This window comes from Bos taurus, chromosome 1 (genome assembly GCF_002263795.3).
Source record: "Bos taurus isolate L1 Dominette 01449 registration number 42190680 breed Hereford chromosome 1, ARS-UCD2.0, whole genome shotgun sequence".
Lineage (NCBI taxonomy): Eukaryota > Metazoa > Chordata > Mammalia > Artiodactyla > Bovidae > Bos > Bos taurus.
Window position 1 is genome coordinate 72,355,924 of NC_037328.1, and position 27,441 is coordinate 72,383,364.

The 27,441-nt window shown below is 47.6% G+C and overlaps 1 protein-coding gene across 3 annotated transcripts in view; it reads left to right on the forward strand.

Annotated features, from left to right (window-relative positions):
- The window catches only part of XXYLT1 (xyloside xylosyltransferase 1), a 174,084-nt gene that overhangs the window by 29,146 nt on the left and 117,497 nt on the right, over positions 1-27,441 (forward strand).

Below are 27,441 nucleotides of genomic sequence, written 5' to 3' on the forward strand. Positions count from 1 at the left end.
GGCCTACTCATGAGTCCCCCGTGTGAGTTGTGCAGCACCGACATTCTGGGTTGGGGCACCTGGGCTCCAGCCCTGACTGCTCCTCACACACACACACCTCTCTGAGACTCAGTTTGCTTATCTGTAAAATGGCAGGTTGGACTAAATGACCCTGTATGTCAATCTGTGATCCTGATCTTTCTGGTTTGAGCCTGTACTTATCTGACTTTAACTTATCAAACTGAGATGTTAGAAGTGCACATTATGACTTAGGAGGACTTTTTCTGAAACTCTGATGCACAATTAAAGTATTTTCTGGGCTTTGGTCCCTGTGGGGCAGAAGAGATGGATTGTCTGGTCTGTGATAGGTCGGCCTTGTGTGGAAGTGCCGGTAGGTTATCCTTGGACTAGAAGCCTTGTAGGGGGTTGGGGTCTCATTTCGTGGGGTATATCAGGCTTCTGGGTTCTTCTCCTCCAAATAGTCTATGATTGAATCTGGGGCCCTGGGTATTGGCCCCTGCCCACCCCTATTTCTAGCCACAGTGAGCCATGAGCCGAGCTTTGTCGGGGTGAGGAGGGGAGTTCTGGGATCTTGGGGTAGCAGCTCTCCAAACTGTGACCAGGCCAGGTGGGACCCAACAGCCCAGGGGACAGCCTGGTCACTTGGGAGGTCTCTGCTCCTGCCCAGCAGCCCCGAGTGGGAGAGGAGCTGAGCACCACTGCCCGAATTCCTGGTGAAGGGAGACAGAGGCCGAGGCTGGGTTCCTGTTGGCAGGTTGTCCTAGTATAGGATAATCTAGCCCATCCATCTTGGCTGAGACTTTGTCTCCCTGGGGCAAGTTCCTGCACCTGCCTGTTCTCTTAGATGTCAGGCGAGGGCTCAGGGAGCTTCATGAGTGCGGGTCCGAAGAGAGAGGGGACTCACTCACCTGAAGGGCGCGGGAGGAGAGCTGACATTTGTGATGCTGTGGGGAGACCAGGTGCAGCTCCAGCAGCTCCCCGAGTCCCCCACAGCCCTGGAGCTCACACACGTGTGAGCTGACCAAGGAGTTGAGTGACTGGCAGTCACTCCTCTCCCCTCGGGTGGGCAGGTGTGATTTCTCTGGGCAGACCCTGTGCAGGTGCTGTGGGCATCTCAGCCTGCAGGAAGCTGTGGCCCTGCCCTCCTGGATTCCAGGGAGCAGACAGATATAGGTGCTGGTCCCAGCTGTGCTGCTGACCCCGTGTGCCTTTGCTGAGACCTCAGTGTCCCCACCTGGAATTGCAGGAGCTGACCTAGTGAAGAGTCTAGGCTTCCAGGAATCGCCCTAGGAGATTTTGTAGTTCTCGGGAGCAGAGAGAAGAGGGGTTTTACCCTTCTTTTACCCTTCTTACCCCCTCTCTCTCCCACCCGTGCTTCACTCCTTGCAGTCCATTTTGGTCGCTGTGTAGAGCAGGCTTGAGAGCAGGATTCTATTTGGTCAAAGGGTTTTGTGGTTAAACTAGCAATTTGAGATTCTCGACCAGATGGGCCTTAAGGGCCTGCCCAGTTGTGCTGTCCAGGATGCACGATTGGCCTTGAATGAAGCTCCGTGACAGAAGGCGTGATGAAGAACATCAGGAGATCTGGGGGGAGGCAGGCCTCCTCCCTCCCTCCCTCCCTCCCTCCCTCCCTCATCAGCTGGTAGGTCTCTGCCCATCACGTGCTAAACTCTAGGCCAGGTCATGCTTTGGGGCACCCAGAGGGAGGGGCTTGTCAGGAACACGGTGTGAACTCTTAAGTGCAGATGACAAGAATTAGGGACCCAGGCTCCACTCTCTGCCTCGATGACTGTGGTTAGGGACCCAGGATGCTTCCTGTCTGCTTCACTGACTCTGCCCTGCCCAGTAGCCTGGCCCTGTCCCTGGGCCCACATCTGCAGAGAAGAGTCTGTGGCCTGGGCCTTGCTGTCTGGGCAGTAGATATCCCTCCACGTGCTCCCTGGCCCTGGGGGCCCAGTGTCAGGAGGTGGGGATGGTGCTGTGTGAGATGTGCCGACCCAAACACAGACACTTTTCTCGGGTTTTTAGGTGAATGATGCCAGAGGTTCATTTATCCATCCACCCGAAGTCTGCTTCCTAAGAAGCGCATTATTAGGAGTTACTAAAGTTTGATAATCATAAAATGAAGCAAGCCGTCCTGGAGTTCTCCCACGGAGCTTGGGTGTTTCCGCCCAGCAGTCTGGCGGCTGCATAACACTTGGCAGTGTTGCAAACTCCTACTGGGCAGAGCCTTTGGAATTCCTGTGATTTTCGGAAGGAGTTTTGTTTCCAAAGCAACATTAGTGCTGTCTTGAGTTTGTCCTGTCTCTTTATTGCTGCCTTTTTTGTTTTCATTGTTTTCAGTCATAGAAATTGCTATTGTCTTGTGCTTTGTTGATGATTTTGTTCTTGTGTAATTGCCACATTCTTGCTATTTTGGTTTATTTTGTTTCTTTCTCAGTGTTCTTTTTTCTCTGGGAAAGTGAGAATGGGATGTGGGTGGATCATAAACCTTTGGTCTCACCCAGGAGGGCTGGTTCAGAAAAGCCTGTGTTCCCCTGAGTTACATCTCAGGAAGTCCTGTCTGGAGTTTGTCCCCCAAATCCAGGTTATTTCTGTGTATTGAAGTAACGTCTCTCTTCCCCTCCCCCTTATAAAACACAGTTAGTTAGCATTAGTCATTCAGTCGTGTCCGACTCTTTGAAACCCTGTGGACTGTAGCCTGCCAGACTTCTCTGTCCATGGGATTCTCCAGGCAAGAACACTGGAGTGGGTTGCCATTTCCTTCTCCAATGCATGAAAGGAAAAGTGAAAGTGAAGTCGCTCAGTCATGTCCAACTCTTCGTGACCCCATGGACTTCAGCCTACCAGGCTCCTCCGTCCATGGGGTTTTCCAGGCAAGAGTACTGGAGTGGGTTGCCAACATCACCGCTTTGTTAACTCTCTGAGTATTTCCTAATATCTTCCCAGCACATAGCTTTTAAAAAATTTAGGCAAAGTAGAAGTTGGACTACATATTTAAAGCATTATGAGTCTTTCTTATATATTAAAGTATGAAATTCAACCTTCATTTAAGCTGAAAAATTGAAAGAAATGGTACAAGTATCATGACTTATTCAGTTAATGTCACTCATCACCATTTTCTATGTAATCATAGTCTTTGAAAAATTTTTGAATGGTTCCATTGAGTAGCTAAACCTTAGTTCGCTTTGTCATTTCTGTATTCTCAGCTACCTAGACGTTTTCTGTTTTTTTCCTACGATCATAAATTACACTGTGATGACTGTCCTCATGTATAAGGATTTTTTTCTTTAATTAGGATGATTTCCTTAGGCTAGCTCCCTGCAGGTGCAATTCATCGGCCAAAATTAGCCTTACAAAGCCTGCCTGTGTTGGCTGCCTCTGCCCCAGGGTCTCAACGAGCATGGGCAAGGTTCTGTACAGTTTCCCAAGCCCGTTGATGCCTGGCCTCTTGGAAGGACCCAAGGCAGCCGTGTATGAACTTCAAGGCGGTTGCTGTCCCCACTTGACAGGAGAGGAAGCGAGGAGCTGGGGGAAAGCTCCTTCTCTGAGTTCTGGGATGAGCTGGGCCTCCCCTTGGGTTCCTGAGGCCTTGACCCTGGCTCATCCTGATGGCACAACCTACGTGCCAACCTCTCAAACCCGCACAGCCCCCTGAGGCTTCCAGAGCCTTGCCCCTCTTCTCTTCTGGGCCCCTTGCTGCAGCCCTGCAGTGGGGGGCCTGGCTGGGCCGGGTGGTGATGGTTAGCCCCGTGTGTGTTACCCTGACTATCCGCTCCTCTCAGATCACGTCCGCAGAGAGCATGAAGGCACCTTGCTGGTGGATCGTGCTGCCTCTGATTTTGGTCAGACCTTGTGTCTCCTTCCGTTGCTTGTTGGAGGGGCCACGTGCGACTAGCTGCTCCTGCTGCTCACACTTGCCTACCCATGTGTCCTATGCAGACACGCGGCCTCTCTCTGCTCCTCACTCACACCCACAGGGCTTTTATCTCCTGTCAGTAGTGTTGGGCTTGTCACCATTGGAAGCATCTTATGCAATGGAAAAGAAAATATTTTTTTGCCCAACTGGAGGTGGAGGGTGCAAAGAGCAGCTTCCTTCTGTGTCACATGGCTCCAAGGAGCTCTTGGCTCTGGCTTAGAGACACCAGGCCATAAAAACAGCCCTTACCTAGACTGAGCCATGATGCCTGGTCCGTGGTGGGAAGGGAAAGGCAGGTGCCCACACGGTCAGCAGTGTGTAAGGCTGGCCACAGACCCCAGGAGACTTTCCTGGAAGTCTCTCTTGTCCTAGGGTCAACGCTTTGCCAATAGATATCCTTTGCCAAGGGTCTGGTGTTTGCATGACCTGGTGCTAGGCACTGTGGGTGTCCCAGAGATGTGTGCTGGACTCATGACGGTGGGGTGGGCGGCATAGTCCAGTGACGAGGCAGGACGTCATGAAGACTGCAAGGGAGATGCACACAGGGCTGAGCATTCAGAAGCGGAAGAGTCACAGGCATTTAGAAGGAAGGAGGAAGGCTTCATGGAGGAGGTGGAACTTGAGGTGGGCTTTGAAGGGTGGGTAATTTCATTGTGTAGAAACAGGTAATGAGCAGTTCAGGCAGTTGGAAAGAGTGTGGTGAGTGTTTGGGAGATAGCACACTGCCTCCATTGACACACACATTAGGGCGCATGTTGGGAAACCGTGAGAGAGAAGGTGGGTGGGGAGGTTGGCATATGCCAGGGGCTTGGATGCCAGGCTGGGGGGCTGGCTCCTCACACATGGGGCAGAGCCTCTGTGAGCATCTGGCAGGGAGGTCCTTGACCAGATCCATGCTTTAGGAGGTGTCTGAGACTGGGAGTGGATTATAGGGGGAGATGGTGGGGCCCAGCACATATCTTTACTGAGTGTCCATTGGCTGGACAGGCTGGGAGGGACCACGGGTAGACTCCCTGGCTTCATGTGGCAGCTACTCTGGATGTGCGTGTGTGTGCACACATGTCACATACGCAAGGGGAACTGCAGAGCCAGGTGAGACCTGAGAGGCATCCCAGCGTTTGCACAGCCCCGCTCTTTCCATGAGACCCAGGGAGGAGGTGGAACGTGAGGTGGGCTTTGAAGGGTGGAACTGCAGATACTGCTACAGTGGCTGCTGTGGGAACAGTTATGAACTCCCTCCAGCTTTTAACAACTCTGTGGGTTAAGAACGGAAGGAAGTAAAGAACTTATGAGACTAGACAAAGCAGACTGATTTATGAGCTCATCAGCCCTGTGCAACCAGTGCAGGTATTCCTGCCCTGGGGCCTCTTGCCTGTAGTCCTTTGCACTTTAGTGTGAATTAGCCTCCAGTCCCATTGCTTTCCTCTGAGCACTGAATGGAGATAGATAGCCCATGAGAATGAGATGAATGTGTGAAATAATGACAAATGAGGTTGAGGGAAAGGTGGAAGGAAGGAGGAAAAGAGGATTTTGAAGCTTGGTGCACTTCTGGGGTCTTTTGGAGACAGGCTCAGGCTTGTCTTGAGAAACCTCAGAGGCCAGGCAGAAGGAGCTCAGGAGGAGGGAGGCCCACGGCCTGATTAGACCCTGGTGAGGCCTCAGTCCTGGGAAGTTCGAGGAGACCCTGCTCTTTTCCGCTAGTACTTTCCCTCCTAGACCCCATGAGTCTGGCCCCCTTGGGCCCTGGAACCGGGCCTGGATGATAGAGTTAGCATTAGCATGCTATGCATCTATCTGGCTTCTGAGGGCCTAGCCTAGGCAGCTGACTGTTTTTACCATGGTGTCTGTTGGAGCAGGGGTATAGGAAATTCTGAGTGAGCCTTAGGCAAAATCAGCTCCACAGCAGATAGACCTTAGGCCGCAGTGGAGTCTGGCCAGCTGCTTGTTCTGGTCTGTGTGTTATGGGGTCATGTTAGCAGGGACCTGTGTTCCTGCTGGGACCTCTTGGTTTCCCTGCCTGCAGTTGAGGAATAAAGTTGTGCACAGCCTGTGTCTGCACGGAGGTGGGCTGGACCACCTCTCCTGTCTTGGCCTGTGCTCAAGGCATTGGCACCTCTGGGCTCAGGATTTCCGAGGTACCCCTGGGCTCAGGATTTCTGAGGTTGATGCTCGTGGGCTGTGCTGGCTGCACTGGCTTCTGGCCCGCTCTGTGTGCTGGAGGGGACTCAGGTGGGGTCATCCTTGGGGTGTGGGGACTGTCCCTCGCAGTGGCTCTGCTTGGGGCACACTGTGGAGGGGGCATTTGAGATGAGGACATGGGTGTCCTCTGCCTGTCTGGGGACAAAATCTCCTTTAATCACAACCTTTCATCTTTATAGAGGATGTTCATGTCCACCTATACTGGGGGGAGGTGGTGCAGGAGGCACTGTGACCCCACTGTGACCCACAAGGGAATTGAGGCACAGAGAGGGGCAGAGACCTTCCCTGGGTCACAGAGCCTGACTGAGCAAGGACATGGCTGACTCTCAACCAGCGCTCATCAGGGACAGCCCCACACTTTCGCAGCTTGGGTGAGAGGCCGGCCCAGCTCTGCTGCTCAAGTGTCCAGGCTCACCCTTCAGGCTTGCCCTTGGGTACAGTCCAGGGAGGGTTCACATTTGCAGAAGCTTGAGTTTGCTCATGAGTCAGTCAACCAAAATTTGAGGGCTGGCTTTGCTCCAGCACTGTTTCTGGGGCTTTGAGTAAGGAGAGAAAGTTCAGTGTTGCCTCCTTTCCCCTCCAGGCTCAGCTTTCCCATCTGTGAAGTGGGGATGCTTTTCCCTTGGTTCCAGGGCTGTTGTGGGGAAAGGTCAGTGTGGGAAAGTACTGACTTCACAGTGAGTCGCTGCTGATTATGATTCCTTCGTTTTGGCATTTCTTCAGGTCAGTTGCTCCTAAAGCAGTGGTTCCCAAGTTTTACTATCCACGGACCCCACAGCTGTCTAGGTCACCAATGGCTATCTCTCCCATTTGTTCCCAGGAGAAAACCAGTGCCCAGCTTGGGGGAAAAGACTGTGCTGGATGGGTGTGCTGGCCAGAGAGGTGGGATCTGGCCAGTTGTCAGCTCCGGGCTGGAACAGGGCGTCGTGTTGTCCTTTGCTGTGACCTTATCATCCACAGGAGGTTGTGTACATCCCAGAGAGCAGGGGTTGTCAGAGCAGATGTATTATCTAGTTGAAGCCTCCTAACAGTTCTGTGGTGTAAGCAGGAATTGACATCCCAGTTTTATAGATGGACACTATGGTGTCCAGAGAAGTGCGGGGATTTGACCAAGTCACCTGCTGACTAAGAGGCAGGACTGGGATGAGGATCTTGGCTGTCCCGCTTCCGCTGTCTCCTGGCCTCAGTTTCCTCACTCTTCAGCGAGCATATCGGGCTCCATCATCTCCTTGGTCCTTACCAGCCAGGCATTCGCTCCCTCAGTATACATACCCTGAGTTTATCAGCCATGCAGGTGGTATATGTGTGTATTTTTTATATGTTTCACAGTTTTCAAATTGGTGGATACTCTTCCTATCTGTGTGTGTGTGTGTGTCTGTCTTCTTGGCTCTAGCTTCTCAGGATCCCCTTTGATTCTCAGCACTCTGGGCCTGTGCATCTTCTGCACGTGAGTCTCCCTATCTAGTCTAGGCTAGTCACTTTTTAAAAAACCAATAGACTTTATTTTTTAGAACAGTTTTACACCTATAGAAAAATGTGAGCATAGCACTGAGAGTTCCCATGTGCTCCAATTTTCTTATTATTAACATATTACATTAATGTGGTACATTTGTTACAATTAATAAACTGATATTGATACATTCTTATTATCTAAAGGCCACACTCTTCAGATGCCCTTAGTTTTAGTCTAAGGTCCTTTTTCTGTCTCAGGGCCTACTGTGTGACTCTGGCCAAGTTGCTGAACCTGCCTAGGCCTTGGCTTCCTTGTCTGTAAAATGGAGACAGTAACAGTTCACAGGTCAGGGGGTTGTTACAAGAATTAAATGAATTAGTATACTTAATAGGCTTAGAACAGTGCCTGGAACATGGTGAGGTGTTAGCTTGTCTCCTCTCTGGATCACTCTGTAAAATGAGGATGAGAAAATTCAGAGGATTAAGGAGATAAAAGGCAATGGCACCCCCACTCCAGTACTCTTGCCTTGAAAATCCCATGGACGGAGGAGCCTGGTGGGCTGCAGTCCATGGGGTCGCTAAGAGTCGGACACGACTGAGCGACTTCACTTTCACTTTTCACTTTCATGCATTGGAGAAGGAAATGGCAACCCACTCCAGTATTCTTGCCTGGAGAATCCCAGGGACGGGGGAGCCTGGTGGGCTGCCATCTATGGGGTCGAACAGAGTAGGACACGACTGAAGCGACTTAGCAGCAGCAGCAGCAGCCCTCAGCACTGTGCCTGGTTCGTGGTGCGCACCCAGTAACTGGCAGTATAAGACGTGCCTCCAAACAAAGCACCAAAGTGTGTGGGGCTGGAGGCACTCTCAGACTCTTAGGCACCCAGTTTTGCCTTTTGGAAGGAGCTTCTGATGTGGGAGAAGGGGATTTTCTGGATGAGCCTGGGCAAGTCATGTGACCGCTTATCTCCCAGGTGAGGACGCCCATCTCTGACCTGCCTTCCTCTCAGGGTTACTGTGAGCTGGAAATGGAGTAATGCAGCTTAAAATGCTTCTCCCCCCACCTGCAACACCTTTTCCACCAGCTCCCAGCATCAGAGCATCTGAAATCTGTGCAGTCCTAGCACATTATCAATACCGTCAGCCCCATACCGCTCCTGCTTCCTAGCGACATCTGCGTGTATAAAGATCGGGCAAATGCAAAATGCTGTCAGCTCCCTGAAAGTGCAGGACTTGGGCCCACAGCGTCTTCTGCCCCAGAGTCACCTTCCTGAAACCTCGTGTGATGCTTGCTGTTGTAGAACAGAATGAAAAGGTGACTGGTGATGAGTGGAGGGTGGCCCAGCCCTGCCTGCTCCCGGCGCCCCCTTCTCCTGGCATCATGGGTGCCATCACCCTTGAGCACCATTCTTTCAGCCATCTCTCCAGGGGGCCTTGCTGTCCTGAGGCTGAAGGTAGACAGTTGGACTCTAGTGAGGACATTTTGGGATCCACTTTGGGTCAGTGGTGCTAGATGGAAAAGGCTGGTATGAATCATGGGTAATTTGTGCATCGATGAATCTCAACCCAGGTTCACAGGTCCATGTGAAAAAGAATGGAGTCCAGGTTGGAAAGCCTGCAGGTGGGGGATAAAACCGAAGTGGGAAGATCCAGACTGACAGCTCTCATTCATTCCTGCTTTGAAACACTGAGGTCATTGTGCAGCCTTTTGCAGAAAGCTTTTAAAATTCCATCTTTTTCTTTTTTCCCCCTTAGGTGAAATTTGACAAATGTAGTAAAAGCTATATTCAGTTTGGATTTCTTTGTTCTGTGCTTTTTGTGTTTTCACTCACTACTGTGGGGGGTCGTTAATGTTCCCCACTATTCTCTCCTAGCAGTTTTATAAAAGAGAGAAGGCTTTTAAGGCTGGTTTATGAAACTTTATAACTTTGTTCAGTTAGAACTCAAATCAGAAAACTAGTCAATAACCAATGTTTAATCATCCATCAGTGAAGCGGACCTGTATCTACCAGGAGGGGTCCCATAGGGGGATGTACGTGAATTCTGGAACCTGGGGTGCAGTGGAGAGCGGTGGGGATCCTGAGGGGGCCTCTTCTCTGTCCTGACCCCATCAGCCTCAATAGTGAGAGAGAGCAGAAACAAGGGGCCCACTAAACTCACTGATGCTGTTTTGATTGGTTTGCCAGCCCCTGGAATCCTTTATGGGAAAGGTGGCAGCTGTACCCACAGTTAGTCCCATGGTCTCTGCTTGCTTCAGGGGTGAAGTGGCCTCAGGGGTGGTTTAGCATGGACGTGAGGTCAGCACCCTGATGCTGGGAAAGATTGAGGGCAGGAGGAGAAGGGGACGACAGAGGATGAGATGGTTGGATGGCATCACCGACTCGATGGACATGGGTTTGGGTGAACTCCAGGAGTTGGTGATGGACAGGGAGGCCTGGTGTGCTGCAGTTCATGGGGTCTCAAAGAATCGGACACGACTGAGCGACTGAACTGAACTGAACTGAGGTTAGCAGACCTGGGGGTGAGTTCCTGTTCTGTCCCCACTATCTGGCTGTCAGGGCGGGGGGCTCTCTCCCTCCCTTGATTCCTCCCTTGAGGACAGCAATGGAGACTGACCCTAGGACCCTGCTTGCTAGTGGGCGTGGTCACTGTCAAAAGTCTCATGCGTGAATGTGGCTTCCCATCTCTCTGGAGTTTTCTTCTGGCTCCTGAGACTGCAGAAGTGGGCAGGAACAGGGCTGCCTCAGCAGGGTGCGGGCCGGGGGGCACCGTTTCCCCGTCTCTCCTGCACCCACTCCAGCTTACTTGTATGAGAGGAGAGTGAGGTCCTGCTGAGGCTTTGGGCCTCAGCCACATTCTCCAACCTGGTTTGTGAGAGCATCCTGCATCGCAGCCCAGCAATGACAAGGTGGTACTTGAGTTTCCCACCTGCTGTGACTGCCAGGGTGTCTTAAATATCTCAGGAGCTGCCTCAGGAGGAGGGGCCACTGGGCTTCTCCAAGTTCTCCGGGCAAAGTAACATCTAGGGCCGCCTAACCCCTAACAGAGCCTCTGGGTGTGAACAGCCTGACTTCTCAGTATTTCTGACTCTTTGTTTAGAAAATGGGGTAACTGATTACACAAATGTCAAAACGTTGCGTGGGGACTGAGCTGTGGCCTGAAGAGCCTTAGTTCCTGGGACTAATAACACGGGTCCCTGGTGCTTTTACTCCTGGAGGGTCCTGTGCACGTGAGCACATCAAAGCTCTGACAAGTGCTGTGTCTATTTTGTGGATCACCTCCGTACACCAGAGCTGACTCACTGCCTCGGTACTTTTTAATCTTAAGGCTGTTTAGAACTGCCTGGGGATGAAGTCCAGCAGCTTCTGATAAATTGCATAGAAACTGCATGTTCTTTGTGGGTGAGTCACCACAGGAGCTTGGACCTTCTGAACGAGCAGTTCTTGATGGGTTGCTGCAGCCTTGAGGAAGCACGGTGGGTCCTGACTCCAGCATTCAATGTGTCTGGAGGGGTGGGGGTTCTCCTGCGGAAGAAAGCAGAAGGAAAAACAGATCCGCAGGAACTTGCCTGAGTGAAGACATCTGAGTAAATACTGCACAAAGGTTACACACATGTGTCCAGTGATCACAGTGAAAACTGTTTGCTGGCAGCTCCTATGGAGCAAATTTGAGGCACTTCGTCTTCTTATTTGGAAGAGGGAGAACTGAGCAGATTTCTCATAAAATGTTAAAAATAATACTGTGACAGTGACCACATTCTATTAACTTAATGCTGGAGGCTGTTTGTAAGTTAATGAAAACAGTTGCCAAATTGAACAGTAATACCTTCCATTTTGGTCTCCCCATTAGGTTCTATCTTTTGACTTTTCAAGATCCTCACTTAAATTCTTGGCCACTAGTCAAAGGCATCAGCTAGTGTTTATTGCTATCAGGAGGTTTATTTTTGACGTCTCGTCATCTGTGACAGGTCGGCTGTCTGCTGCCATATGCAGGGCGCTGGATGGGTGCTGCTGGCTTGCCTTCTGGGGGTGCCTCTTCTTATTGAGGAGAGAGCTCAAGAGGGTGGGTGCTTACAGAGCCTGAAGTCAGAGGTCAGCAGCCTGGCCCTGGACTGTGGGATTATTTGCACGGAGAATGGAACAGATACCAGGACTTCTGCCAGTGTTCAGAGGGGAAGCTTCCTTGAGAAGGATGAGGCTTGTGCCAGGCCTTGAGGCCTGTGGGGTTGAGGGTGGGAGGAGAAGGGCAGGCATTCTGGGTGAAGGATGTGCCACACAGCCTGGGTCTCAGCCTGCGCAGAGGCCAGCCTGCCCTGGGGATGCGGCCCCTTCAGGTGGCAGCAGATCCCAAGTCCCTCAGTTCGGCGTGCCCAGCAAGCACCTCTGGGGTTGACATTAAGTACATGAAGGAGCATCTTCTCCTTGTCCCTGTCCTTGTGCATCACCCCCTGGCAGGAGGAGACCCGATTTCTCTACACAAGCTGTGTAATTGCTGATGACCAGGTCCTACTGTGAAGCATCTCAGTCTGAATCTCTGGCTTGCTCTTTTTTCCTTTTGTACTCCTTACTGTGTCTCCTGGACGTCCTGGAATGTTCCTGGCTGGGGCTAGGCCTTCAGAGAGAGAGAGGAGAAAGAGAGAGCACTGCAGGGATTAAAGCTCCCACTACTCCTGTTGGTCACCCCCCGCTCACCCATCCGCCTTCAGCATAGTTTCTTGGTGCTCCCCAACAGCCATGCTCTCCTCCATCCAGAGTGGCTGCCTGAAATAATTTGTGGTCAGACGTGCACTCAGCTTTCCTACTTCCTGGCCTTGCTTGGCTCTTCCTTTGGCCTGGAACGCTGCCCCATGTACCCAGTCACCACTCTGTCCGGCAGAAGGGCCCCTAGAGGGCAGGCTCCCCAGGCATGCAGGTTGTCCACAGGGCAGCCTCTGCCTGGACCTTTGGAGGGTGAAAAGCTTTTGAGAGTCCTGTCAGGTGTGATGGGACCTGACGTGAACCTGAACTTTTTTGTAAAATCTGAAAGCCTTTTGTAGATGGAAGGGGGTGATTCCCATCAAGGATGGGTAAGAACTCTCAGTAGGGAAGGGACTCCAGTGAGTACAATCAGCCACATGGGTGCAGAGTCCTGATGGTAAAAGGCTGTTTTTCTCCCAAATTATGGAACGAGTCGCCAGTCCAGGTTCGATGCATGATACTGGATGCTTGGGGCTGGTGCACTGGGACGACCCAGAGGGATGGTATGGGGAGGGAGGAGGGAGGAGGGTTCAGGATGGGGAACACATGTATACCTGTGGCGGATTCATTTCGATGTTTGGCAAAACCAATACAATATTGTAAAGTTTAAAAATAAAAAAAAATAAAAGGCTGTTTTTTTTTTTTTTTTAATTATTTGGCTGTGTTGGATCTTAGTTGCAGATTGGGGGTTCTTTAGTTGTGGCCTGCCGACTGCCGAGCATGTGACCACCAGGGAAGTCCCAGACACAGTGCGGTCTTAGAGCTTCTCTGTCAGAGAGCTATCACAGGTAGCTCTAAAGGTGGCCTTCAGTTCAGTTGCTCAGTCGTGTCCGACTCTTTGCTACCCCATGAACCGCAGCATGCCAGGCCTCCCTGTCCATCACCAACTCCCGGAGTTCACTCAAATTCATGTCCATTGAGTCGGTGATGCCATCCAACCATCTCATCCTCTGTCGTCCCCTTCTCCTCATGGCCTCAATCTTTCCCAGCATCAGGGTCTTTTCAAATGAGTCAGCTCTTCGCATCAGGTGGCCAAAGTATTGGAGTTTCAGCTTCAACATCAGTCCTTCTAATGAACACCCAGGACTGATCTCCTTTAGGATGCACTGGTTGGATCTCTTTTTGTCCAAGGGACTCTCAAGAGTCTTCTCCAACACCACACACCTTGGCTTTTTTTCCCTCACACCAACTTGTTGCCTTGGTTCAGGACTGATTTCTTAACTAAGTTTAGCTGGTTCCTGATGTAGTCTCACTCCCTTCATAGGCTCTGGGACATAACTTTCCCTGAGAGGTGAGGGAGATTGTGGGGTCCGGTGGGTGATGGGGAGAAGGCAATGGCACCCCACTCCAGTACTCTTGCCTGGAAAATCCCATGGACGGAGGAGCCTGGTGGGCTATAGTCCATGGGGTTGCTAAGAGTTGGATACGACTGAGCGACTTCACTTTGACTTTTCACTTTCATGCATTGGAGAAGGCAATGGCAACCCGATCCAGTGTTCTTGCCTGGAAAATCCCATGGACAGAGGAGCCTGGTGGGCTGCCGTCTATGGGGTCGCACAGAGTCGGACACAACTGAAGTGACGCAGCAGCAGCGGGTAATGGTTTTCCCTCTGCATTGAACTGGGGTAGTCAGGTTCAATGTTGCTTTTATTTTTTTTTTTTTAAAGCATCATCTATCACATAATAAACTATGTCCTTTATAGTCATTAATCACACACTGTGAAATTGGGTAACTAAGGGGCTTGGGCTTGGGCTAGGAGTGAACTTTTGACTGTGAGTTGGTTTGGTGGCTAATCTCTAATAATCTCCCTCATTCAAGCCCTCTGACGGGATGTCCTGGCCCTGATGACCTCCCTGGAGCCCTGCCTAGATATGCTCTTCCTCTTCCCTCTCTTCTTCCTCTTTTATGAGAAAGCGAGACTCCTGCAAGTCAACACAGGGGGAGGGATTATTATGGGAGGGGCTGGAATGAGAGAGTTTGGAGCTTGGGGCAGCTCTGGGGACCCCTCTGTTCTAGTGATTCTTTCTCTTTCTGTCACTCTCATGATCTCTGTTTCTGTCTGTACTTCTCCATTTTCTTCTCTCAATGTTGCATTTTTAAAACATTTTTTTCCGTTCCCACGGAACTGAAGCCTGTGCGGGACTTTGGTTTGGTATGACTTCCCCATAACAGGCATCATCATTGGGTATTTTCCATTTCAGATCCTGAAAGAGAATCTTTTGGCCAGCCCACAAGCCTTGAATTGTTGAATTTTTTTTGTCATCAATCCAGTCCGCTGGGACCAGAGCAGGTGGGACCCTGTGGTCCCAAACCTGGCCACCTAGGTGTGGGAAGGGACAGGTATGTGATTTGCCAGTCTCGGATACAGAGGATCTGTCCTGGAGGGGAGGGCAGAGGGAAAAGATATGCATCAGACATGGATCATGCTCTCATAACTATTTTCTAGTGAAGGAATGAAACATTCCTGTTGTACAAATGGATGGACTTAGGGGTGTCGTAGGGAGTCATTGATTCCCACTTCCTGGTGTTCAGGCCCTTCACTTGAGCTGGACTTTCTGACTGCTAACATATACAATATGGCAAAGCTTCTGAGACGGTTATACATAGTCTTGGCTTCCATCTTGGATATCTTTTTTCTCTGTGAGCCCCTGCCCTGGAGGAAGCTGGCTGTTCTGTTATGTGCTCCCCTGTGGAGTAGCCTGCATGGCAAGGAATTGATGTCCCTGGCCAATAGCCTAGAGGATCTGAGGCCCACCAACAGCCACAGGAGTGAATGCTGGGATGGTTGCAGCCTGTGAGCCAGAGGCATTCAGCTAAGCTGTGGCTGAATTGTCTTAGAAGCTATGAGATAGTGATTGATGTTTTCACTGGCAGCAAGATAACTGATCCAGGGCATATAAGCATAGTTCTGTGAGAGGGTAAAGGAAGGTACACCTTTAACCAAGGAATTTTGGGAAGGCTTTAAGAAGAATGTGACATTTGGTGCAGTCTGTCTTTTTTCCCTGGACTGGTGGTGTGGTCGCCTGTACAGAGGGCAAGGAGGACGATCTGGTAGTCCTGTTTTCCAAGGTGAATCAGATGAACACACTGTTTTTCTGTTGTTTGGCCTCTGAGAACGCTTGTATCTTCTGTCAACGAAGTACAGGGTTTGCTGTTTCCTTGAGCCTCCCACTCAGCCTGACGGGTGGCATCTCTGGTGAAGGTTGGGTTTCCTGGGCCCCAAGGGCCTCCATCGTGGGCTGCTTAGCACCCGACACTGGTTAGAGAGTGAGAGCTTCGAGTGCACAGCTTAGCTGGATGCCTCTGGCATCTGTTTCTCTTTCTTGCTGATGGTGTAGCCTTAGGCAAGGCAGTGAGTATCCTTTCTGGGTCTTTTAAAAAATTTCTGCACCTTTTATTATGAAAAATTCAAATATATACAATAGTAGAGTAACAAACTCTCAACCAGTTTCAAAAGTTATCAGCTCATGGCCAATCTTATTATATCTCTAGTCCACTGCCTTCTCACTCAACCCTGGGTTGTTTCAGAGTACACACTAGATATCATATTATTTTATACTTTGACAAATAAGTACTTTTTGTTTACATAAACACAGTATCTCATTACATTTAACACAATTAACAATAATTCGTTATGTAATATTTAAGCAGTGTTCACATTCTTCACTTGTCTTAGAAATATGTTTTTATAGGATTGTGCAAGTCAGGATTCAGACAAGGGCTACATGTCTCTGAAGTCTTTCACTTTCTCTTTTTGTAAAGTAAACTTTTAAGTTTGTGATACTTGTAGATGAACAAGTAGTTGTAAGAAAGAACATAGAGATGCTTCACCCACTTTCTCCCAGTGGTACCATCTTGCAGGACTACGTACCCGACACCTAGGATGCTGACACTGATGTAGTCGAGACTCCATCATCAGCATTCCATTATGAGGCTCCTTCATGCTGCTCTTTTATAACCACACCCACTCCCCACATCCCCACCTCACTCTTGACAACCATTAATCTGTTTTCCATTTCTATACCTTTGTCATTTCAAAGAATGTTATATAAATGGAATCATAAAGTATGTAACCTTTTAAGAATGACTTTTTCCCACTCAACATAATTGTCTGGAGATTCTTTAAAGTTGTTGCACGTATCAGAATGCATTCCTTTCTACTGCCAAGTACTCCGTGGTATAGACATGCCCTAGTTTGTTTTACCATTCATACATTTATGGACATCTAGGTTGGGCTTCCCTGGTGACTCAGATGGTAAAGCGTCTGCCTGCAATGCGGGAGGCCCGGGTTCAATCCCTGGGTTGGGAAGATCTGCTGGAGAAGTAAATGGCAACCCACTCCAGTACTCTTGCCTGGAAAATCCCATGGAAGAGGAGCCTGGTGGGCTACAGTCCATGGGGTTACAAAGAGTCGGACACAACTGAGTCACTTCACAGTCACACAGGTTATTTCCAGTCTTGGGTTATTTTGAGTAAAGCTGCTGACACTTTTGTCCAGATTTTTATATGTGAATATAAATTGTTATATCTCTGGAATAAATGCCTGAAGGAATCGTTGTTGAGTCACTAAGTCGAGTCTGACTCTTTGTGACCCCATGGATTACAGCAAGCCAGGCATCCCTGTCCTTCACCTTCTCTTGGAGTTTGCTCAAATTTATGTTCATTGAGTCAGTGATGCTATCTAACCATCTCATCCTCTGCCATTCCCCTTCTCCTTTTGCCTTAAATCTTTTCCAGCATCAGGGTCTTTTCCAATGAGTTGGCTCTTCACATCAGGTGGCCAAGGTATTGGAGCATCCTCTTCAGCATCAGTCCTTCCAATGAATATTTAGGGTTGATTTCCTTTAGGATTGACTGGTCTGATCTCCTTGCAGTCCAAGGGACTCTCAAGAGTCTGCTACAGCACTATAGTTCAAAAGCATCAATTCTTTGGTGCTCAGCCTTCTTTACAGTCCAGCTCTCACATCCATACATGACTACTGGAAAAGCCAGAGGTTTGACTATATTGTCAAATATAGTCTTTGCCATCTTTGCCATCACTTTGTTGGCAAAGTGATGTCTTTGCCTTTTAATAAGCTGTATACATTTGTCAGAGCTTTTCTTCCAAGGAGCAAGCATCTTTTAATTTCATGGCAGCAGTCACCATCAGCAATGAATTTGGAACCCAAGAAAATAAAATCTGTCACTGCTTCCACTTTTTCCCCTCTATTTGTCATGAAGTAATGGGACAGATACCTTGATTTTAGTTTTTTGAATGTTGAATTTTAAGTCAGCTTTTTCACTCTCCTCTTTTACCTTCATCAAGAGGCTCTTTAGTTCCTCTTCACTTTCTACCATTAGAGTGTTATCATCTGCATATAGGAAGGAATAGTAGCTGGGTCTTATAGTAGTTCCATGCTTAGTTTCTCAAGAAATTGCTAAGCTTTTCCAGAGTGGCAGTACCATTTTATACGCCTACCAGACATATGTGAATATTTGCTGCCTCTATTTTCTACTCTACCAATTGGGGATTAAAAACTTCTCCTCTGATTGAGCATAAGTCTTGGCATGCTTCAGTTGGTACATGTGAAACTGCTTTATAAACTCTCCATAACTGGGACTTTTGGTGCTTCTCTTTTGTGGGGTTTCTGAAATGGCATCACAGTATTTTAGGGAAGTAGGGTAGATGCTTCCTGACTATCTGCCCTTATGTTTCCCAGCCTGGCTGGATTCTGCAGGGCAGGTGGGTCATCAGGGTAGCTGCATGTCACACATGTTTAGTACAGCTTGGCTGTACTGAAGGAGATGGGGACTGGGAATGAGATACGCAGGTTGCCCGAGCAACCCTCGAGCCCGCAGTCCCCGCCCACCACCACCCCTGCTAGGATGGGTCCTCTAGTCACCTCCCATCTTCCTCGACCTGGCCAGCAGTTCTGACCAGAACATAGAGATGCCAGCGTGTAACATGAGTGTGTGCACGTGCATGCTGTTCTTTTAGCCACAGATCCACACCAGATTTGCTTAAGATGATGACAGTTTCTAGAATACCGTGTGCAGCAAATTCCAGGTCCTATTAGTAACAAAAATGTTGGGCTTTTTTCAAAGTGCTTTCTTTGTCTCCTCCCTTGTGTCTGCCATGACTGTCATTTCCTGTGTCGTAATCCTCCCCCATCACTTGCTGAGCTGTTGACCGATGTCCCTGACGTTAGTGGGAGCCTTTGTTCCAGGGGCTGACCTGACTAAATGTCCCCAGGTTCCTGTGTGACCTCAGACAAGAACCACAGCAGCTAGCTTCCTAGCCTCCAGCTCCTTCAGCATCAAGAGTGACAGTCCCAGCGCACCACGGCGGGGGGCTGTGAAGAATCAGAAATAGATTTACGGAAAAACACTGCATGAAAGAATCGTGTTGGAGAGACGCTAACAGCAGAGAGGATGGTTTTTTCAGGCTGTTTGCACCTTATTTTGAATGCCTAACGATTGTTAGATCTCTACTCTCTGTGTTCTAGAAGATGAACTTTCAGTGTTGTTAGATTCGCTCCTTCTGCGGGTTCTCTCTTAGTGCCAGCACACTGCCCTTTTGCATTGCTATCTGCCCCAGGCCTTGGGTTGGGGTTGTGTCTGTTGCTCTTTCAAAGGCTATGTGGACCCAGAAGGGTTTTCAGTGAGGTGCAGGGGTGGGTACAAGTCATTCAGTTAGCAAATAATGGTGTGAAGGTCTGGGAGTGGGGGGGCCCTGGCATGGGTGTTCACATCCAAGCAGCACAGAGGTGTGAGCAGGAATGCAGCCGCAGGTTTCCTTGGGGTTGCTCTGCACAGAACCTGCTTGTTCCCGGCTTATTGTCCCTGACACACCAGCCCTTTTGGGGAGCAGGGGCTCTAGGAGCCAGCTCTTGCCTTGTTGACACTGCCCTTCTTTGGGCCACTGTGACTATGCAGTGGCCTTTCTGGGTGATCACTGAGCAGCAAGCTTGGGGGCCCTGAGGGCCAGGGGGCACATGGTTTATCACAGTCCCTTTCACTTGTGTCTTACTTTCTGTAACACTTTATCAACACTCGCCGTGGACTCGGTGGCCTGTGTGAAGTGCTCAGATGTAGTCTTCATGGCTGTTGGCCCCACAGAGCTCCCAGGCTAGTTCGGAGGACACTCCATTCCCGATCATCCCTCCCAGTCGCCCTGCCCCTGCTGTATTCTCGCTGCCATCTCCTTGGGTCAGATCCTTGTTGTAAAGTGCTATAGTAATGATAGATGTCATGATTTAGAGAAGTCTCACCTTGTGCCAGGCATGTGCTGAGTGCCTTACTATAATGTTTTATCCCCTGTTAGCCCTGAGAAAGGCATAATTCCCTACTTTACAGGTGAGAAATCTGGGCCCAGGAGGATCAGGTGAATTGCCCCAAGACACAGCTTTGATGGGAGAGCTGGACAGAATGTGAACTGCCTGACTCCAGGGCCTGCTCTTTACCAGTAAAGGGGGGTTGGATGATCTGTAAACCTGGCAGGACTTAGCTGAATGTTGCCGTGGACACCTTCTTTCTCACAAGTAACTCTCAAGGACAATGAACAGTGCACAGCTCAAAAGAACCAAGCACAAAAAAAGCAGGGTACAGTGAGTGAGAACTGGCAGAGAGACAGCAGAAGTAGACCCTTTAGGAGTTCAGGTGTTGGAATTATCATACTCAGATCACAAAAAAATGTATGTTAACTAAGTTTGAAGAAACAGAAGACAAGCCTGAGAATACCTGCAGGGAGCTATAAAAAAAATACACTGATATATTTGAAAAACAACCGAACAGAACTTTTAAAAATAAAGAATACAGTAATCAAAGCAAAAAGTTCTGCGTGGTCAATTAGAAATCTCTTAAAAATGTAGATTTTTAAAGGTAACCGGTGCACAGATTCCTTCTTCCTTCTTTATCGCAATTCTACTCCCCACCTCAAGTGTGAGCTTTGTAAATAGATTGGTATGTTTCATTTTAAGCTTTTTTTTCTGTGCATTTATGAACATACACGTCAATATACAACAAAAGGTTTTTATATAAATGAGATTTACTTTTTTCCTCCATTTGATAACTGATATACCTTTAGATATGGATACATATAGATTTACCACATTGATGGAACTCATTTAAAATTTTTGTTGTCTTATTTTCAACCACCTCCACGTGGTAGAATATTCAGAATACACAAAAGGGTATACAAAGATATGGATATATATCTATATCTTTGTGTGTGTGTGTGTGTATGTATATATATATATATATATATATATATATATATAAAAGCCTTTTTACTCTCATCTCTGCCATCAAGTTCTCAACTCCCTGGAAAGGTTCTGTACATTATTTATTTATTTATTTTTACTTAATATGTCTTGTTGATATTTTCAAATCAGTATATTTAGGGCTTTTTATAGTTTTTTTAAATAGCTTTTATAGCATTCTTTTTACAGCTACAGAGTATTTTTATTAAAAACATTTTTGTTGAAGTATAGTTGATATACAATGTGTTAATTTCTGCTATATGGCAAAGAGATTGTTTTATATATATATATATACACACACACACATACACACACACATTCTTTTTCATGTTTTTTCCATTATGGTTTAATCACAGGATATTGAGTATAATTCCCTGTGCTGTATAGTCGGACTTTGTTTATCTATTCTATATATAATAGTTTGCATCTGCTACCTCCACCCTACAGAGTATTTTATGTATGGAATTTAATTTACTTAACTAGTCCTTATTGATGTACTTTTAGATTATTTCCAAATTTTATTATGAAAAACAACTCTGCAGTTACTACCTTGTTCACTAGTAATTTTACACGTATGCGGAATTTTGTTGGATGAATCCTTGAAAGTGAAATTGTTGAGTCAGAGGTGTATGCATTTAACATTTTTGTGGATGTTGCCAAATTGCCCTCCATTATGTTTATATTAGTTTCTAAATCTACAGCATTAATGAGATTGTCTGTTTACCCATTCTCAGCTCAGAATGTACGCAAACTATTTGAAATTTGCCAATTTATAGGTGGAAAATTATATCTAATAGAACATTAGTTTTACTCAGTGAAATAGGGTCTCCTTTAATATGGTAAGAACTACTGAATTTCCTTTTCTCTGAACTATTTATATTCTTTACCTGTTTTTCTGTTGAGTTGTTGATTTTTTCTTACTGATTTCAAACAGCTCTCTACCTATTAAGGAAATTAGGGTATTTTTGTCCCCGATATACATTGAAAATATTTTTTTAATAGTTCATTATCTTTAGACTAATTTTTTCCTCCCATGAAGTCTAAAAATAATTGTGTGGTCAGGTACGTCAGTCCTTTGTGACTTTTAGATTTTGTATCATACCTAGTAAATCTTCTTACTCCAAGATTATAAAAAAACATTATTTCATGATTTTTGATGAAGCAATTTGTATATTGTGGTGTGTTAATAGAGGATGAGATGGTTGGATGGCATCCTGGGTGTTCATTGGAAGGACTGATGTTGAAGCTGAAACTCCAATACTTGGGCCACCTGATGCAAAGAGCTGACTCATTGGAAAAGATCCTGTTGCTGGGAATGATCGAGGGCAGGAGGAGAAGGGGACAACAGAGGATGAGATGGTTGGATGGCATCACGGACTCAATGGTCATGGGTTTGTGTGGACTCCGGGAGTTGGTGATGGACAGGGAGGCCTGATGTGCTGCGATTCATGGAGTCACAAAGAGTCGGACACGACTGAGCAACTGAACTGAACTGAACTGACCCAATGGACATGGGTTAGGGTAGACTCTAGGAGTTGGTGATGGACAGGGAGGCCTGGTGTGCTGCGATTCATGGGGTCACAATGAGTCGGACACAACTGAGTGACTGAACTGAACTGAACTGAACCGACTCAATGGACATGGGTTTGGGTGGACTCTGGGAGCTGGTAATGGACAGGGAGGCTTGGCGTGCTGCTGTTCATGGGGTTGCAAAGAGTCAGACACGACTGAGTGACTGAACTGAACTGAATAGAGAAATGAACTATTATTATCGATAAGAATTGTTCTGGCCTACTTTTTTCTCTGAATTCATCTAAAGGAACTTTTCTTTTGAGGTGACTCAAGTGAGTGACTCTGAATACAGAAGTTTGGAAGTGAATGAGCTGATAGTCTGAGGAGATCCTTTTAGCTTGGTCTTGTGGATTCCAAATCGATAGTGTTCTCTTCATCTTTGGGGGCTGCTGGCAGCCTGGACATGCCAGCCTATACATATAGGGGTATGCATATAGAAATTTAAGGGAGGATAGACAGGATGGTGGTAGTGGAACCACGTGCCTAAGGATTCCTCGTCCCAGAACAGGGCTCAGATGGGCACTATCAGCATTCACTTCTGAGATTCTTTTTCTTTTAATTGACAGCTTACATTTGAAGACTTTTTAATGTATTCCATCAAGTTACTGCCAATTTTTTTGGCCAGGGACCTAGTTGGTCTCCTTAAGGTCACATTGCAGTCTCTGTCATATTCCACTGTGTGTTGCTTGTAGGGTTAGTTCTAAACAGTTCTGTTTATTTCTTTTGTTTTCACATTGTTACGTTCTCTCTTTAGCCCTTTGTGCTGACAGTTGGAACAAAGTGAGATTCAACACTCCAGAAACTTGTTCCAAGTATGAAATTGGCCTCATCTAATTCCTTTGTACTCATGGCTCTTAGTGCCCAGTTACCTGTGAGGATAGAGGAGAGGAGCAGAGAGGTGCTACATCCCACACTCAGAATTAAACAGAATACCAAGGGTCTGGATCTCTCTGGGCCTCGGGTTATGATGCCTTTATCCCTTGGCCATTCAGGTTCTGTGAGCTTTAGATGGCCCCTGGGACATGTATTGGACCAGCCAGGATAGGTGTTCTACTTGAGATAGCCCATGGTGTGACAAGCCAGTGGAGTGAACTCAAGCCAGAGTCCTTGTGAAAGGGAAGCTTGAGACTCCAGTACAGTTTCTGAGTCCAGAAGGGCAGGAATGAGGTCATCAATGAGGAATAGCACCAAGACAAGACTTGAGATGAAGTGATCAGAAAATGGGAAGAAGGATATAGGACAGTCAGTGCTCATTTTTGTTGGCACATGGTTTGAGAGAGAGTTAAGATGGCTTAAAGGCAGAGGGTTGAGGTGGATTTGTAGAGACAGGTAACTTTATGGAATGTCCCAGAAGCAGCTGGGTAAAGGTATGTGCTGGGCTTCCCAGGGTACCCAAAACACCTCTCTTTGCAGGCATGGAGCGTCCTTCCCAACAGTCCTCACCTCTTCCAGCCAATGATTTGAAAGGCTGTAGGCTTGACACCTTCTTTGTAGAGAAACTTAGAAGTCAGATGACCTTTAATAAGATGCTGGAAGCAATGCTTGTGATCAGCCAGGTTAGCTCTTAACAAGAGGGTGGATCAGAGTCACCCAGGAGTGTTTACAAAATACTTAGCCTGGGTTCCAGCACTTAGAGACTTTGTTTTTTAATTGAGGTGAATTTTATATGCAGTGAAAGTAGAAATTTTTGACTCAGTAGGTCTGGGGTTGGATCCAGACAGGATTATTTCCAGAAAGTACTCTGGGTAAGTCTAATGTCCATCTCCAATTGAGAACATGTGTTCACTTCACCCCTAAATATTACTGATGGGGAGACTGAGGCCCAGAGAGGTAGCTGGTGGTAAAGCACAAGAGCACATTAGACCCTGGGGCTCATGCTAGACCAGGGACGGGAGCCCAGATTTCCTGCTTGTGGTCCAGGGTGCCTGAAACGAGTGACTGATGAAGTCAGAACAGGCAAGGTTGTTTGACACCCCTTCTTCCCAGCCCAGTCTAAACAGATGTTTCCAGGTTTACTGCATGCACAGTGTAGTCCCAGATCTGCCCTGTAGAGTCCAGGAAGGGGGTTCACATGAGTCAGTTGATTGTAGGTCAGTGAGCACTGGTCAACAAAGCTCTCACCTGGGGAGAGCCAAGTTGTAAGGATGAAAAGTAAGTTCTGTGTCCTGGTGCAGGTCTCTTGGTAAGCACTAGGAAAGCATTTTCCAGGCTTGATGCCAGAAGACTTACCACCATTTCCATTGCATCTGCCAGTGACCCGTGCTGTGTACTTTGATGAGTTATCTCACGTGATCCACCCTTGGGAATGGGTAGTCATGTATCCCATTCTTATGGCTAAGAAAGCAGTTAAGCACAAGATAATAGCCAAAGTTACTGGGGTCCTACCCAGATTCCTCCCAAGCCTTCCAGAGCATTGGTTCTGAAGGAAATCTTGTAGAGCAGCTTTCCCTAAACTGCATTTTCCAGGGAAGACCCTCACAGGAAATGTGAAAAGCAGTGATGGAAAGTTACGTGGAAACACAGCATCCTGTCCCTCCTTGGAAACTAATAATGTGCTTCATCATACTGCAGGCTTGGAGAACAACAACAGGCAAATATCCTTAACTTTGTTTAAATGGCAGTTCCCAAACTGATTCACCCGTGGTACACTTCTTACTTCCCTGGTGGCTCAGATGGTAAAGAATCTGCCTATGATGCAGGGGTTTGATCCTGGGTCAGGAAGATCCCCTGGAGGAGGGAATGGCAACCCACTCCAGTATTCTTGCCTGGAGAATCCCATGGACAGAGAAGCCTGGCAGGCTATAGTCCATGGGGTCACAAAGAGTTGGACACAACTGAGTGACTAACACATATATTCTACTTGGCACTTGACTATAAATGGCTTTCAGGACATTATTCCTGAAAAAACTCCTAAAGGAATTTGGGAAACACTTCCTTGGTCAATAAGTCAAATTCTCTCCTTTTCACTGAACACAGAAGGGCAAGGACTTATCTAATACCCAACATGAGTGTGTCACTGGGCTGAGGATGTCTGCAATGTAAGCTTTGCCAGGATGGCCATCTTCAGGGATGAGTCCTGATAGGAGACAGGTAGGTGATAACCCCTAGAGAGGCCCTGTAGCTCAGACCTTTATAAAGGTGGCAATAAGAGCTGTTGGAAATGATGAGTTCTATCTATAGGATACAGAGCCAGAGAGGTTGTATTTTGAGGGGCTTTGGATACAGTCCCACTTCCTCTCTCCCAAGGTGGTGATGGGACCCCTGAGCTGGTGGCTGAGGGGACAGACTGCGGTGGTTTGATCTGGATTCCTCCTCCAGTCCTACGATGGGGCCTTTTGCATGGACCCTGCTTATTCCTCTCCCACACCGACGCCCAGGCTCAGGGGCAGCATCCACGCGTCCCAGCTTTTCTTTCACGTTACAGATTAATTTCAGCCTCTGGCAATGCCGTTGACCAAAATTTATTCCTAAGCAGCCAACCTCTATTAGTTGATATTTATAGAGATTTGTTTTTTCCAGTGTGCTTGGCAAAATGCCTACCAATATTTATTCATTAACTCGAGAATTGGTTTTTGTGTTCCCATCTGCGGCTTTTATCTGTATTTTCTGTAGTGATCAATGTTCTCAGTGGGGAGTGGTGTGGGTATTTTTGCTCTCTTGACAGGAGAATCACTTCCTGAATTGGCTATCAAGAATTGTGGGTGCCTTGACCTTGCAAACACCATGAAACTTTCCTCTCACCACTGGGGTATTCATATGAAAGGTTTTGTTACATAATGGTTAAGAGCTCTGAAACAACACTGCCTGAGTTGAAGGCAGCTCTCCCACTCTGTGATGAAAACAGTAGTATTTGCAGGACTTCCTTGGTGGTCCAGAGGTTAAGATTCTGTGCTTCCATTGCAGGCGGCCTGGGTTTGATCCCTGGTCGGGGAACTAAGATCCTGCACGCCCTGTGGCATGGCCAAAAAAAAAGAAAGTAATAGTATCTGCTTGTGAAGATGATTGTGTTATCAGTATACATATCGTGCTTGGATGATACTGGGCACACAGAAAGTGTTAGATGGGTGCTCGCTGCTCCTGCTCTTCTTAGGGTGGCTTCATTTGGTTGGAGCATCCCTAGAGCCCAGCTTTCCTGGCACCCAGGCCCTGGACTCTCTGTACTCGATAACCTTTATTTACAGTGGAGTCATCGTGGCCTAGAACTCCTTCTGGCACTTGGCCTTCCCAGGATGAAATGCCTGGGCAGCTTGTTCCTGATTGGCTCTTTTCTAAAACTCCAGGGGAGTGAGAGAAGTTCCTCCTTGAAGGTCTCTTCCCTGGGAGCCTATTTCCTACTGAGAGTTACTCATTGTTTGTATGACTCACCTGGGCCAATTATGACCCCCTTAGTTTGCATTCTTCCCTTGGGAAGCATATATCTGGGATGTTTTCCCAGGAAACGGAACTTAGTTTTTATCATCCAAGTCAGACAGAATTGGGTGAGTCTGACATACACTGTGTATTTTCAAGCCCCACTTGAACGGTTATTGGATTACCTGCCATAGTGAATTAGTCTAACTTTGACTAGTCTGATCTTGTGGATAAGGCAGAGCTGAGGATGAAGCCTGTGATGAGCTGATGAGCGCAGGAGCCAGCTGCAGCCCAGCTTGGCTTCTCTCTCCAACTTGAAGGTGACGGTTGGGTGGGGCCAACGCAAGCTCTCTCTAGTTTCGAGCCTGCAGGTCCCTGGGGCGAAGCCTCTGGCTTTGCTTTTCTATAAGCTCTCTGTCTGGGTTAGGGAAGTGTGTGGGCTGGAAGAGCAGAGCATTTGTAGAGACGGAGACTGATCGCTTGTGTCACGTGCTGATGATTGGTTAGTATGACGAGGGCTGGGTTTAGCAGCGTGAAGGTTATTTGTGACCTTGACGAGCAGCCTCACTGGGGCCGTGATCAGTGTGAGCCTGAGTGGAATGGATATTTAATCATTTCCCTTTTTATAGGACATTTAATTTGTTTAGATTGTTTCCATTTTTGCCGTTTTAGATGATGATGCTTGTGAACATCTTCAGGTGTGTGTTTTTTCTTTTCACGTATTATTTCATAAGGATAATCATCATAGTAAGATTACTGAACCAAAGCATTAAAACAGTTTAATATTATGCCACTAATATCTGACCCTCAGTCTGTTTTTTCTTAAAACAATCTGTAATAGCATTCTGTTTTTGCTGTAAGTAAATATCTCAGATAGAAATAGATACTGGCTGCTATGGTTTTAAGCTAAAAGCTAATTGAGCCGTGAAAACTCATTGCCAGTTCAGTAGCAAGAGTTGCAGAAAATAATTG